This window comes from Haliotis cracherodii, unplaced genomic scaffold, assembly GCF_022045235.1.
Source record: "Haliotis cracherodii isolate W230 unplaced genomic scaffold, xgHalCrac1.p SCAF_3, whole genome shotgun sequence".
In the NCBI taxonomy this organism is placed as follows: Eukaryota; Metazoa; Mollusca; class Gastropoda; order Lepetellida; family Haliotidae; genus Haliotis; species Haliotis cracherodii.
This window is the reverse complement of record NW_027266286.1, coordinates 8751723-8768227: the sequence shown is the minus strand read 5'-3', so window position 1 is coordinate 8768227 and position 16505 is coordinate 8751723. Positions and strand designations below refer to the sequence as shown.

General features: G+C 38.8%; 1 protein-coding gene across 1 annotated transcript in view; it reads left to right on the top strand.

The window, feature by feature from the left end:
- Positions 1 to 7538: 7538 nt before the first annotated feature.
- Positions 7539 to 16505, top strand: part of LOC139474608 (bone morphogenetic protein 1-like) — a 299859-nt gene continuing 290892 nt past the window's right edge. The window contains exon 1 of the mRNA XM_071257682.1: positions 7539 to 7601. The gene's annotated coding sequence lies outside the window, so the exon portion shown is untranslated. The remainder of the gene's footprint in view (positions 7602 to 16505) is intronic.

The window sequence follows — 16505 nt, the reverse complement described above, 5'->3', positions numbered from 1 at the left end:
ACTGTTAACTGGCATGTACTTGTGTCTTCATACAAGTCGAGTGTGGCAGCATGGCTAGTTACCGTTAACTGGCATATACTTGTGTCTTTATACAAGTCGAGTGTGGCAGTATGGCTAGTTACCGTTAACTGGCATATACTTGTGTCTTTATACAAGTCGAGTGTGGCAGCATGGCTAGTTACTGTTAACTGGCATGTACTTGTGTCTTTATACAAGTCTAGTGTGGCAGTATGGCTAGTTACTGTTAACTGGCATGTACTTGTGTCTTTATACAAGTCGAGTGTGGCAGCATGGCTAGTTACTGTTAACTGGCATGTGCTTGTGTCTTTATACAAGTATAGTGTGGCAGCATGGCTAGTTACTGTTAACTGGCATGTACTTGTGTCTTTATACAAGTCGAGTGTGGCAGCATGGCTAGTTACTGTTAACTGGCATGTACTTGTGTCTTTATACAAGTCTAGTGTGGCAGTATGGCTAGTTACTGTTAACTGGCATGTACTTGTGTCTTTATACAAGTCGAGTGTGGCAGCATGGCTAGTTACTGTTAACTGGCATGTACTTGTGTCTTTATACAAGTCTAGTGTGGCAGCATGGCTAGTTACTGTTAACTGGCATGTGCTTGTGTCTTTATACAAGTCGAGTGTGGCAGCATGACTAGTTACTGTTAACTGGCATATACTTGTGTCTTTATACAAGTCGAGTGTGGCAGCATGGCTAGTTACTGTTAACTGGCATGTACTTGTGTCTTTATACAAGTCTAGTGTGGCAGTATGGCTAGTTACCGTTAAGTGGCATGTACTTGTGTCTTTATACAAGTATAGTGAGGCAACATGGTTAGTTACCGTTAACTGGCATGTACTTGTATCTTTATACAAGTCTAGTGTGGCAGCATGGCTCGTTACCGTTAACTGGCATGTACTTGTGTCTTTATACAAATCTAGTGTGGCAGCATGGCTCGTTACCGTTAACTGGCATGTACTTGTGTCTTTATACAAGTCTAGTGTGGCAGTATGGCTAGTTACCGTTAACTGGCATGTGCTTGTGTCTTTATACAAGTCTAGTGTGGCAGTATGGCTAGTTACCGTTAACTGGCATGTACTTGTGTCTTTATACAAGTCTAGTGTGGCAGTAAGGCTAGTTACTGTTAACTGGCTTTATGCTTGTGTCTTTATACAAATCTAGTGTGGCAGTATGGCTAGTTACCGTTAAGTGGCATGTACTTGTGTCTTTATACAAGTATAGTGTGGCAGCATGGCTAGTTACCGTTAACTGGCATGTGCTTGTGTCTTTATACAAGTCTAGTGTGGCAGTATGGCTAGTTACCGTTAACTGGCATGTACTTGTGTCTTTATACAAATCTAGTGTGGCAGCATGGCTCGTTACCGTTAACTGGCATGTACTTGTGTCTTTATACAAGTATAGTGTGGCAGCATGGCTAGTTACCGTTAACTGGCATGTGCTTGTGTCTTTATACAAGTCTAGTGTGGCAGTATGGCTAGTTACCGTTAAGTGGCATGTACTTGTGTCTTTATACAAGTATAGTGAGGCAACATGGTTAGTTACCGTTAACTGGCATGTACTTGTATCTTTATACAAGTCTAGTGTGGCAGCATGGCTCGTTACCGTTAACTGGCATGTACTTGTGTCTTTATACAAATCTAGTGTGGCAGCATGGCTCGTTACCGTTAACTGGCATGTACTTGTGTCTTTATACAAGTCTAGTGTGGCAGTATGGCTAGTTACCGTTAACTGGCATATACTTGTGTCTTTATACAAGTCTAGTGTGGCAGTATGGCTCGTTACCGTTAACTGGCATGTACTTGTGTCTTTATACAAGTGTAGTGTGGCAGCATGGCTCGTTACCGTGAACTGGCATATACTTGTGTCTTTATACAATTATAGTGTGGCAGTATGGCTAGTTACTGTTAACTGGCATATACTTGTGTCTTTATACAAGTGTAGTGTGGTAGCATGGCTCGTTACCGTTAACTGGCATGTACTTGTGTCTTTATACAAGTTTAGTGTAGTCATACCACCAGCTATCTTAGTTACCATTATCCATGTTTGAGATGGTAGTATATCTGTCTACAGTTACCATTTACCTAAGTGTAAATACTGATGCGTTATACAGCGTGACAGCAACTATGGCATCTCTGTAAATCAATATGTGTAGTGACAGTTACCCATTACTCGTTAAGTATAATTACTTCATTATCCGTGACTAGTGACCGTTAACATTGCACATCTAATATAGGAGTATAACAGTTTAGATTTCATTTATCACGATAGCATGTTAAGTGTGGCATAACCAGTTATACTAGTGATCATTAACCACAACACGTTGAGTGTAGTAATATAACTAGTAATCGTTTGACCACACCACGTCTACTGTAGCAGTATGACTAGTAATGCCGTCATCTGTAACCACAACACATTTAGTGTAGCGGAATAAAAAATGACCTTAAACCACATCAGGTTTATTAAAGCAGTATAAATAGTGACCTTAAATCACAACACGTTTCGTCTAGGAGTATAAATAGTGGCCTTAAACCACGAAATGTTTATTAAGGCAGTATAAATAATTATCTTTAACCATAACACCTTTATAATATCAGTATAAACAGTAATACTTCGTAACATCACTATTCTATTTACATTGTTAGATATGTAAGAATTATAAAATATTTCTTTAAAGTGATAAATACCAATGACTGTCTGTTAGCATTACCCTGTATTCCAAAACGAAGGACTCTGTCCAATTCTTCTTATGAATAAACCTATGTTCTCTCCTGATTTAGGCTTGGCCTGAATGGTCTAAAATTAACAAACGAAGATTTTCAGCTCTTGAGAAACTTGGTTATGCGCATTTTGTAACATTGTTGTCACAGATTAATATCAGTTTGTGCTTATTTGTCCTTTATATGAAAATCAAAGAAAACCATACTTACAACAGTGGTGTTTATCTCATTCCATTGTACTAGACTGACATCATTGTCCTGCAAGAACCCTTTAATACAACAGCAAATAGTTGTGTACAAACCACATGCGTTTGTGTGGAGAATGTGCGACCGTGACTTTGTATCTTATAAAGTGTGTCATGTAACTCCGTTGTATATGGGCCTGTGGCCTTTCATACAACAAAGAATTGAATTGAGTGAGTGAGTTGGGTTTAACGCCGCTTTTAACGTTATTCCAGTTATATCACGGCGTGTCAGTTTAATGTGGGAGGAAAGCCCGAAGTGATGCAGGTCTAAGATGTTTACCACTTCGGAGCTGACAAACCTAGAAACATGATTTGGGCGAACCGGGATTCGAACCCACAATCATAGGTTTCTGGCGTGCCCAAGGGACGCAACTCTGCAGAATTGAATTGAACTGAACAGCACGTCTAGTATATCACACAAACTACTGTGACACATATGCAACATGCTACCCCGTCTTCAGTGACACAACATTGGAGCAGAGACCATGCAATAGATTGGATAACAGCAGACTGACTGTATTCAACATCGTATATACCCCACGCTGTACACAGTTACCTCTATGGTCTGATTGAGCTTCCATAGAAAATAAAATCAAGATCTTGAACTTTGTCACAGATTGTTCAAGGCGACAATTGTATGGTAACGTTAATTACAATGTCTTTGAGTGTAAGCCCATGCCAGACGAGAGGTATAACACGATTGGCTTCCAAATGTCAAGTACCACATCATTCATGCAAAGTGCACGGGGCACTGTGACTACAACTGTTTTTAATCGAGAGGCAGTTGTGCAAGGATGGTAACATTCAGTATACAGAAAATAGTTTCTTTATAAAAAAAACACCCTTAAAAATAGGCGAGTTGATGTTATTCCCGTTTTACTCTCGCGTGTCCAAAAGTTACCTCCACCCACAGAAAACCCACGTACATTGAATTACCAGTACCACAGCACTCGGTGTAATGCCAATTTCGCATGCCCAACACAAAATGACCTGATTTCTCTTTGATGCGCTCCCTTTTCAGAGCAATCATCATCCGTTATTGTACCGAGGCTCGTTGTAATGCCATTACCACTGGTTTAAGCTTTAATATCGATCCATGCATCCGTGACAAATGTTTTTAGTGCCTATCGCGCCGTGTTACCCTTCGGATACATCATGTCCTGCGAAGGTCGCAAGGTGGCCGTTAATGTGGTTAGCAGCAGAGGTGATGTCAGTACAGCGCGGGGCGTACACATCCTCACCGACAAACACATGCTGCATGGCCTTTGTGAAATTATTATTATTGTCTTATCACTGCAAACGATGAAATTTTAAATGTGTTATCCTTTACTTATTTCATGCATTACTCAAGGGACAAGTTTAAATTGCACTTTAGGACAAACAGAATGAGTGGGTGAGGTGAAGATTATTGCACTAATATAGCGACGTGTATACACGCATGCGTGCGTGTGTGAGTATGTGTGCGTGCGTGCGTGTGTGCTTGTACTAGTCTGGACACATGCCGATTATATAGCGCTAGCCTACTGAGATACCATGCCTCAGTTTAACATGAACACCCCACTAACACACAGTATACTGACTCCCAGCTGACCAATTCTTGTGTTATCCCCTTAATGCTCAGCGCCAAGGGGTGTAACAGCAAGTAACGTCTTTTTACGTCTTTCAGTAGGACGCAGTCGGGGATCGAACCCCGACCATCCGCTCTCCGGGCAGACACACTATCCACTAGGCGAATCCGAAATAGAATGAAAATAAGTGAGTGATTATTTCCCACCAACAGTGTAGGTTTTTATTCAAAGTCGGCATTAGAATTGTTATCATCATACAGGGTATTTAGTTCGCCCGACCAAGGCAATTTGTAAAGATGAGCTATTACAAAGTACAACCAAACACGACATCATGTGGGCGATCTCAGAGTCCAAGATATGTAAATATGGGTAATACTTGGGAACATATGTATATACATCATGCTTAGCAGTCGGCGTGTTCGGAGCTGGACACCATTCCGGAGAAGATCTGTCTTGGGTTACCAAAGAACTGTTGATTTCCAATTGAATAAAATGAAAACGACGAAACCCTATTCATAAGAAACCTCTGCTAATAGCAGAGTCGATTGTACAATTCCGACTATACCATGAGCATGTGTTTATGAATCACTTTCAAATAGTGATGATACCAGGTGTTCGCGAAAAGGTCAGCGTATCCTGCCCCACAGGTGGCACCTGTCACAAACACATGCAAAAGCAGCACTTGCTAAACTCTGCTTGGTCTGTCCTATCATAACACACAGCTCATGACACTACTGGGACTCTTGGTCCTCTTATCTCACAGACTCCGACACTCCCTGTATGCATCCCTCATACGAATTAATGTGTGTGGAGGCAGGGACTTTATGATACTTTGTTTAGATTAAAAACATGTGCAAAATGTGTATATATGTACGCCGACTGTAGTTGGTTGGTTTTGGTTGGTTTGTTGTTTAACGCCGCACTCAGCAATATTCCAGCTATATGACGGCGGTCTGTACATAATCGAGTCTGGACCAGACAATCCAGTGATTAATGTCATGAGCATGGATCCACGCAATTGAGATCGATGACATGCATCAACCAAGTCAGCGAGCCTGACCACCCGATCCCGTTAGTCGCCTTTTACGACAAGCATAGTCACCTTTTACGGCCAGCATGGGTTGCTGAAGACCTATATCCCAACCCGGAATCTTCACGCCGACTGTAGTAATAATCCAGCAGTGTCATGGCTTAGACACCATGAAAGGGTTTCATAGAGAATCGAACCCCTGTAAATCTAGTATGAAGAGTTATCTCCCATGAAGAAATCTAATAGAATTATGATTGGTCAAAAAGACTTGGTCTTAAGTAATACATCCCATTGTCTTGACATCAAGAATATAAAGAATGTTTGTTACCATTCCTTTCAGTATGATTAACGATGCTTGGCGTTACAGTTTTAGTCCAAAAAGTCCTTAAGTTCCTACTAAAAACCTCTTCAAGTCTAGATCAAAGAAAACCAAGTCCACTTACCTTGATTCCACATGAAAAAACAGCAGGAAATGTTTTGAAAAAGGGTGTTAGTCTACCAAGAGAGGCTCAACAATTTCACAGGAAAGGTGCTTTTGGTATCATGGACAATAAGAGTAAGCGCTTCAATCCACTTCAACCCTGTTTATGTCCCGTGAAGATCCACGGTAGAATAGGTCTTCAGCAACCCATGCTTATCGTAAAAGGCAGCTATAAGAAGGTGGTCTGTAAAAAATCGAGTCTGGAGCAGACAGTTCAGTGATTGGCATCATGAACATCGATCCACGCAATTGGGATACGATGACATGCATCAACCAAGTCAGCGAGCCTGACCACCCGATCCCCTTAGTCGCCTTTTACGACAGGCATAGTCGCCTTAAATGTCAAACATGGGTTGCTGAAGACCTATTCTATCCCGGATCTTCATGGGGTTGAGGCAGGTATTCACCTATATACCAGTGTGTATATGACAAAAAGGCGGTGTGGCCAAAGGGTGATCAGCAGAACTGCTTAGACTGTTAGCAACATCATAAAATAGTAAATAAGTTCTATTTTTTCCTCCATATGTTCCAATAAATGGAACAAACGATTGATCTGAGAAGTTTTAAAATAATTTGCTTAGGTTTTGAGGTAACTGTCCTGCACAACTAGTGATCAGTCAGAATAATTTTTTTTAAATCTGACACTATTATCCTGCTGATAGAATATGATATTCCAGAAATACAATAACGATGTCCTTGCCTTTGATTAACGTTTCTGACTTATCAAGATCAACGTGGTAGTATTACCTACTTTTCGGCTTGCTTAACGATGCAGATAAGATGTTACATGATCCCAAACACAGAAAAGGGTGCCGCGGTATTTCAGAGCTGTTGGGTAATGCAATTACGACTCTCCCAATTCTTTTTAGCCTTACATCGTGATAGAAAACACACTTGTCAGAAGTGATATTTACAGACGAGTCAAATTGCTTCTATATCTAACCTTGTTAAAATATGTTTTAAAGGGCCATCCTAATCGATTTAAACATTTTCCGGTAAGGCCACATAGCACATGCGAATTTTAATCGTTTTCACAAATAGTTTTTCACAAATATGTTCTGAATTGTAAAAACAATTCGAATGTTCAACTCTCTGAGTTAAGAATCAGTATCGATTCATTCAGCTATTAATTAATTTATTTCAAAATGAATTTATTTCAGTTATGTTATCGATGTGTTTATTATAATGAATCAATATTTAGATACTTCTTTACAATAAATCAAATTATACTTCTCCCGCTTGAGTAAAACAATTGTTTTCCATGACCACAGTACATCTCATTACGATTTCCATCGAAGATTTAGTGGCCCTGATTTGAAGGCACGATTTGCACATGCTATTTGTGTAGAGCAGTACCGGACCAAATGGTGAAGGAGCAGACGATAGTTTCAGTCACATGGGTCTAAAAATGGCGGAAGATTTGGAAGGAAGTTGCCGGTTGTAGAACAGGAAAGGCGTCTTCTTTGTCAAGAAGCGTGTAAACGGAGCTCTGCTGAAGATTTTCTAAGGCAACTCGGAGTCTTTTGTATCAAGCATGAGGTAAGGCCAATTCTCCACTCCAACCGCCACCGTAATTTGGTTTCTTGTGATCGACGTCTCTGCACATCTGTGTGGTATAATCGAAGAAATTCCACTGTCTGTGGAGTGTGTCGCTCATTCATGTACCCGAACGCCCTGAATGGTGACGAGTGTCAGATCCTATGGTCTCAATGCCTTGTCATCCTCGGGCTCAGCTGTTTAAAAATAGAATGGAAATTCAGAATTAACCACCATTCCTCTAGCGATCCCCCGCAAAGTCCAATGTATGCCAGTGGTACCATTTCTGCAAGTTCTTAGAGCCCTTGCCTGCTGCTGCTTCGCTAGCCATCATAATGACGGACCTCGATCGATAGTTTACGCCAAATTCGCGTGATATTTAGACTTGTAAATAAAGGGAAAAGACACTCGACCACATAACTCTACATTAATGTGATTAGTTCCCACAAAGCACAGGAAGAGGGGGTGGGTCCATGTACGAGAATTTTGTCCTGTTGGATATGTTTTGATGTTCATGACACCACATTTAAAGATTTGTTTTCAATACGTCACCCGCATGGACAGAGATGTCATCCCACTCAAGTGTACACAATGTATATATATTCTTAACATAAGCCTGCATAGGCAGCTCCAGATGAGGTCCAAAGGTCAGTCATTCACACCTTGAAGTTAATTTTGTTTGTTTGTTATCGCACTCAGCAATAGTCCAGGTTTATGAAGGTGGTCCATAAATGATCAAGTCTGCACATGACAATCCAGTAATTGACATCAGTCTATGTAATTGGGATATGATGACATGAATCAACCAAATCACAGAGATTTACCATCTGATTCCTTTAGTTGCCTCTTACGACAAGCATGGGTTGCTGAAAACCAATTATAACCCAGATCTTCACAGTGTTTGAAATTAGTGTCTCATTTTGCACAGACAAGTCACTAGATCTAAATCTGTCTGTTATTATGTAAGTATGTAAGTATACTTACCTGTGACTTTATACTTTATAATGAATTCCAAATCAGTTGAAACAATTCTCTGTCTTTTGTGCTAAGCAAATCAAAGTCTAAATGTTTAGACTTAACATCTGAAAATAATGACATGAGACATCAGGCCATCAGATCAAATTGTACAGGCAGGTATTGTACCATGTGAAATGTGAATATAGTATATCCTCCTTTGTTCTTATGACTTAGCATATATCTACAGTAAGCTACAGTTTACAAACTCAAAGGGACAACTAATTTTAGTTCATTATAACTGTAGTTCATTATAAGCATATACACCGCATATATACAGCAACTGGTCGGTACTAAAAAACAGTTTGTTATATCCGTCTGTTCGTTATAAGCATGTTCATTATAAACATAGTTTACTGTGTATATATCCATACTGAAGAGAGGGGTGGTAGGGTAGCCTTGTGGTTAAAGCAATTGCTCCAAATGGATTCAATTCCAAAAATGTGGGAATGTGGGATTCTGGAATCCCCTGCCATGATATTGCTGGAATAAAAACCTACTCATTCACTAACAGGGACAGTATGTATGATTCCCTGCATCATGTATCTCAAGACTACTATAAGCAAAGGAGAAAAATGGAGTAAATTGCCCAGTGAAATATGTGCACACCATTTCATCCTCAATGCTTGAAAATGGCAATCAGTATAACATCCAATGAAAACAGGTCATGATGTCTCATCCAATAACATGAGGACATGGTAGGTCCTTAAGGGCAAAGAAAGCCATCCCTTGATGTTATAGAAAAACATGACTTGTTTGTTTGCATAAAAAATCTTTAAATGCATCAATCTTTCTTGAAGATTTAATCTGTTAATATAGCTCTCCTGGACCTCTTGTATCATCAGCTTTTGTTGAGATTGGCATATTTGGCACAGACATTCAATAGAATGTGTCATATTTTTTACAAGAAGATTCATTTGGTGTGATGTTGTTTTGAAATGGCTCCATTTCTTCATACACATTTCAAGATTCAGTCAACAAAATTCAGTTAGCTTCAAACAAGATTCAGTTAACCAAATTCTGACAATATTTTATAGTAAAAAGCTCCCTTTCATTCAATATTGTAGTATTTGTATACTATGTTTTATTGAAGAACGTAGTTGTTTTTTTTGTTTTTTTTACAATATCCGTTCCAAAATCTGTGGTCATGGCTGCTGTTTTGAGATTGTGCACGGTGACTATTTATGGATGTCATATGAGCATATTGGGCATATTGCCAATGAAACGAATGTATCTTTCTCATATGTTAAAACATATTTTATTCTCCAAAATGTCAATGGGGTTGTGCAACACTTACTGTCTCTTCCCTATATAAAGTTAAACATCAGTTCTATATGTTCCGTGGGGTCTATGAAATACTGATTAAGCAAAGTGAACTAGTTTTTTACATTTTTCTTTTATGGATGTATGTTAGCATTCAGTGTTAACTTTTGAGTATGACATTGCTTCATTGACAAACCTTGGATCCTTCACATTTGTTTGTATAGTATTTGAATGTACAGTGACCCCGTAAGTCTTTAACATGAGGGTTATAAAAAGCTCTTGATTTTCATAATTAATCTGGCAATACTGCTGACATGTAGGCCCATGTTTTTCAAATAAGAAAGAAATCCAATGTTGTAAACATTGCACACATGGATTATCTAGACTTTCTCATAGGCCCATATTTTATCCCCAGCCTGCAGCAAAAATACCCCAAATGGAATTAATCATTTTCCAATTCATGATGTTGTCATCTTCCCCAGGGCAAGTATGTTAACTGACTATAAAAGTCCAGTTTCCACCCTTACGGAACTATGCTGGAATTTCCAGGCTCGATCCAGTTACGATTTATGTCCCTTCTGTGTCCCTCCTGTTGACCAATCAGATTCCATCTCTCATATCACTTGCTTCAAACACAATGGTGGCACCCAGTCAAGATGTTCTGAAAGATAATGAAGATCTCTATTGTTATAAAACGGGTTTTACCCCACAAAGTGCACCAGCTCACTTGAGCATCCTGATTAAAAACAAGAACATATTTGCAAAATATCTGTTGATGCTCAGTTGGCAGTACATATGCTTTGCAAATCCTGCAGTCGACCGAAATCTGCACATTGACATCCATGTTGTTTACGAACCGGATGTCTATTTCGTTATGTGATTTGGATTGGACTATGCATAGACTCGTTAGTCCAGCCAAAATGTAACTCCAAAATATCAGCCTAGTTCGGCATGGGTAGAAACTGGACTTTTACAGTCAGTTGACACCCTTGCCTCGAAGATGTGATGTTGTAGTTATGTCTTTGTGTAGGTGACTTGTATGTCATTGATAACAGGACCATTTGGGAAGGTGAGGCATTAATGTTGAGTTTACAAATTATTGCATTGAATGCAGTGTTAAAATTCAATGATAAAATACCTCTGAAATTAGAAAATGTGAGTGAGTGAGTGAGTTGGGTTTAACGCCGCTTTTAACAGTGTTCCAGTTATATCATGGTGTCAGCTTAATGTGGGAGGAAAGATCGAGGTGATGCAGTCTCGAACGTTAACCACTTTGTTGAAACTCAGAAGCACAGGTATGGTACTGACAAACCTAGAAACATAATCAGGGCGAACCGGGTTTCAAACCCACAATCATAGGTTTCTGGCATACCCAAGGCACATAACTTTCCACAGCGGACCGTGGCGCCTTAGATGATTGGTCGTGTCCACTAGAAAATAAGAAGTTTAAACAAAGAACTTTGAACAAAATCGTGATGCCAAGAGCATTTGTTTGAAATCCTAGATAAGTCCCTGAAATAAAGAAAAATATTACAAACTACGCCCCTCTGAGTATAGAGTGCAAAGACACGTTTAGGAACTTATCTGTGAAGTTTTGAAGTAGATGTGTTGATTGCCATACCTGACAAGTAAAAGAGGCTGACATTTTGAACCAGGAAAAGAATAATTCCAAATATTGCCACCTATTAAACAAATACAAGGGATGATAGTTGGGGATTTGCTTTTAAATGCAAACAGAGATGAATATTAAGTATTGAGTAACTAGTCAATCAGTTTTATCCTTCTGTTGTTATTATTTAACCTAATCATGTTAATCTCTCAATGTATACAATTGTTGTTACTGTTAATCCTCCACCTACTATATATATTCTATACCATGTTCATTATTCAGCCTTACTTAACAATGAAAAAAGGATCTTTACCGAAACATCACAATTTACAGTAAAATAAAGAAGTTGTTATCCATAAACTGTGTCTACTTTGTCATCCATCAGCTTCCAAGTAATGCCTGTCAAACAAATATCAATCTTACCACCAATCTGTTCTCACCACTTTGGTAGGTGAGATGAGAATCATAGAGTCCGTTTAACAAGGATACAACATTTCACATCAAACGTGTAGTTTGGTTCCCATTTCATGGATATGTCGGCTGATTGTGTTGAAAGTATGAAAGTGAGGTATAACCCACTGAAAAATGTTCCATATTTCAGGTCACATATAATAAATGAGTGGCCAAGAGAACATACTCTAATCATTTTACACAAAAAACAGGACTGTTTTATTTATATACTTTGTTGACTAAACAGAAAATGTAACACTTAGCCAGATTGATCAATACTGATTGCATTCTAAAACAGTGATGGTCAACATGTTGCCAATATAGTTGGAAACATTAATTCATTCCTATGTGATATTCAACAACATTGTTGCAAATGTGTTCCATCAATATCAAAGTGAAAAGTAACCGCACTGTTGGCAATGTGGCCTGTCCAGAAGAAAGGATCTTAAATCCTGAATTATTGAATATTCATGTTTATTGGACTTGATATGCATCAAGTCTAGGTAATACAATTTGTCAAACATGGTAAATGCTCAATCCTTCACCCAAAGAATTGGAAAGTGAATCCAATTTTCATACCAAATAATTGTCCCTTCGGTGCTTGCATGTAACTCTATGAGGATGCACTAGGAGGACGATAACTGAAATAATAACCAGAGATATGTGAGATTAATTTAAAAAGTGTGTTATAAGTAGATTTATCATCCTAAACAGGGTGAGGTCAAGTGATATTTCAATACTAAGGAGATATCACAACAATGAAATTTTATGACAATGCTGCAGACCACAGTGACATCATCGGTTACCATGATGTCACAATCAAATGGCATCACTAATCTCTCTGCCACTGAAGCATTTAGCTGTGCTTTTTACACTCAAGACACTTGTTGTTACTATTAACAAACTGAAAAAGTTGGCAATTTGATTTTGGATGCTGAACAAAATCTCCCCCTTGTGTCGTTTGATATCAGATAAATCAACACTTGACAATAAAGGTTTAAAATCCAAGAAAGCATCTGTGTTTTTAATGTTTGTCGACTCTTGTTGATATACTTGATATCAAAAGACACTTGGGAGATTGTCTTTATAATAGGTACTTTAACATTGCACAATGCATACCATTCACGGTAATTTTGTGATGCAACATATTCTCAGAAGATATAACCTTTGATGCATGACTATGACCATAAGAGGCAGACTAAAATTATATTCTCAGTCTCGGTACATCATGTTTCATCATCATATCATCTTCGGAAGTGGAAAGATAACATATTCAGCTTCCTCAGTTGCACCGACGCTTGAGGTAATCAACTTCCAGAACATCTGCAGATCAAGAGCATATAGAGTTAATGCCCATGATACCCAGTTTATGCCAATAATACACAATTAATCTTCCAAAAATATGAGAAGATTAATCCAAATGAGAAGAATAAACTGGTAAACTGAAGTATTAGCAACAGTATTTATGTGTCTGGATGAGTCCTGTTTGAAGGGTCAATGCCATTTTGTTTGCATTTGTCATAATGCACAAATTCCAAACTCGGACACTGACTAGAAACACGAAGGTCCGTGAGAAAACCATTTTATGGTGTTCCAGTTTGTCCCCCTCCCTGCAGAAGTCCGTCCCCAATATGTCCTGGGCTCACATTTTGGTAAATCCACACTAAACCCTGGATCCATCCCCATGGTTCTCGCAATCACAAACAACCAGCCCTTGATTTTAACAATAAAAAACTCACTGACACGTGAAAGACAGCCCCAAGAAATCTTCGTGTCAACCGCCTTTACCTTTGTCCACTTCCTTTTTCCTTATCTCGACATTCGATTGGTTGGTAAAATGTTAATGAAACTCAAAGGCGGGTAGTTTGAGATTGCGAGAACCATGGGAATAGATCCAGGAGTTAGTGTTGGTTTACCGATGCAAGTCCTGGAGATGTAGAGGATGGCATAAGTCAGAGAGAGACACATATGGAGATCAATATGTGAGGGTTATATTTAGTTTGTCTATGGGATTCCCCCCATCCACTACACTGATGACGATGCCCCTGATTGAAGTGCTTGCGTCTTTCCTGTAGCCATGTTGTGTAATTCTTGTAAATCTTTTAGTAATTGAATTTCGGATATTTTTGAGAAAAAAACGAAGGTATTTAAATTAGAATGTAATAGCTTTCATCTCCCAAATTAGAATATTGAGAGGATGTAGGATGATGGAGATTGTATCCATGTGTTTGAATTCAATTAGTATCAAATTCTGGGATATATTTACACAGCCAGATGAAATAAATAGTCGTTTGTCTTTAGAAGGAAAAGACGTTTTGGGCATGTTCGGTATATTTGATTTGCACTTCAGACAAAGACAGGGATGTGTGTTGCCATGACCATAAGCTTAACTGTAAAATTCATGAAATATAATTAAACAGTTCCAGCATGTCTCCTTGGATGACAAGCCAGGAAGGCTTAGCTGTTCATTGTCTGGCTGTAATGGATAAGGTAGATGGCTTATTCTCAGGCAAGTCCTAATGTCATGCATATTTTAGAAGTGATTTTTGAAAATCTTCTTAGGATGTAAGGTTTAATGAAAAGGCTCGGAACATCATTTGCCCCGTATGGAGCCACCTCTGTAGGAATAGTGAATGGAATGTCTACCCAGGGAGCGAAAAGTCAGTGGTTGTTGTTTAATGCCGCATTCAATATTCCTGCCATATGAGGCAATCTGTAAATATCTGGAACAGACAATCCAGAGATTGACATGATGAGCATCGACCTATACAACTGGGAGAGATTGACATACCACAACCAGATCAGCAAGCCTGACCATCCCATCCCATTAGTCACCGCTTATAACAAGCGTGAGTTGCTGAAGAACTGTTCTAACCCAGAGCTTCATTGAGTTGATGATGTTGGAACCAAATGTTCATTGTGATGCAAAAAATATCAATTGGACAGAGCTTTGTTGTGCTAAAAACATGAAACACACTGTTGATTTCTATATTGTTTTCTGCCCTAAATGTATTACTGAGCCGTTAAAGCATTCTCCCTTCATGCCCAGGTTTGACATCTTCCCAAGGCAAGGGAGTTGACTGTAAAGGTTCAGTTTCTACCCTTGCCGAACTAGGCTGGAATGTCTAGGCTCTATCGTTGTGCCATCAGTGGCTATTGTGATATATATTTCTCCCACTGACCAATCAGATTCCACCTCTCATACCACTTGCATTTGTTTCAAATAAAATGGTGTCCCCCAGTGAAGACAATCTGATTGATAATCAAGTGATATTTTGAAATGAAACTGGTCTTACTTTCGCAAAGTGCATCAAATCACGTGATTACCTTGATTATAAACATGAAAGATTTGGAAAATATTCGCTGATGCTAAGTTGCCGGTACACATTCTTTGCAATCGACCAAATTCTGACATGGCATGTCGATTTCTTTCCACAATTTTGATTGAACTATGCATAGAGTTGTTAGTCTAGCCCAAAAATAACTCCATAATTCCAGCCTCGTTCAGCAAGGCTGGAAACTGGACTTTTAGAGTCAGTTAACTTCCTTGCCTAGGGAAGATGAGGTTTAATTCCTTACATGAGTATGATGTGATTTGCTGAAATATAGCTAAAGTGTTGTGAAAAAAATTGGCTCCACCTCCCAATGACCAAAATGATGTCTGATGCAATTTCCTATTTCGACTTGTACAACATGTTCCTGTATTTGTTGGGTGAACAATTAACTTGCCTTTGCATGTGTTTATGATGGATGCCACCAGTGGGGACGGATGCACCTTTTACAAACATCTGGTATCATCACTATTGGATCTTCTTAAACACAAGCTTATGATATAATCAGAATCATACATTCGTTCAGTGGAGATTTCTTATACTGTTGTGATTGTGGAACGAGATGAGTTGCTTTATTTGCAGGTGATTATGGCCTCAATGCTACATCCAACTTCTCAATCTTGCAGCTGCTGATAAAAGTCATGGAATATTTGTATCGGTGGCTGGAATGGCTTCTAATTATGACAGACTGCCAGTCATATCATTTATTATGTATAGCCATACCCCTGCAATATTAATAAGATAAACAAATATTCCATAGAGATATAGCCAATTCACTTATCAGTAGCGAGTTCGTTCGGCCATTACTGTCTGTACTCCATATGGAATTATCCCAATGCATGATGATTAATTGTGATGGATGGACATGCTTCTTTACTCTTCGTAATTATCTCAAATGGTTCGAGACCAATCTAGGTTGTCATATCGTGTGTTGTCCATATATCCAGTTAACAGTGTTTGATTGCCAGATGATTACTTAAACAAATGTTGATGGATTTTTACCATATTTGGTTTTTGGATAGACTCTTGTAGACATTTGACAGGCAGTTATAACGGTTAATATTATTTAGGTTGAGGTCACAGTCTATAAATTACATGAGATTGGTTCCTGGAGGTTAACTTGGTCAAATATTGATAGATTTGATCATTTGAACCAAATTCAATTTGTCGTCTCCTCATGTTAAGGCAACTTTTCAATAGCCATTGGCAAAACAGTCAATATAAAGGAGGTTACAAGTC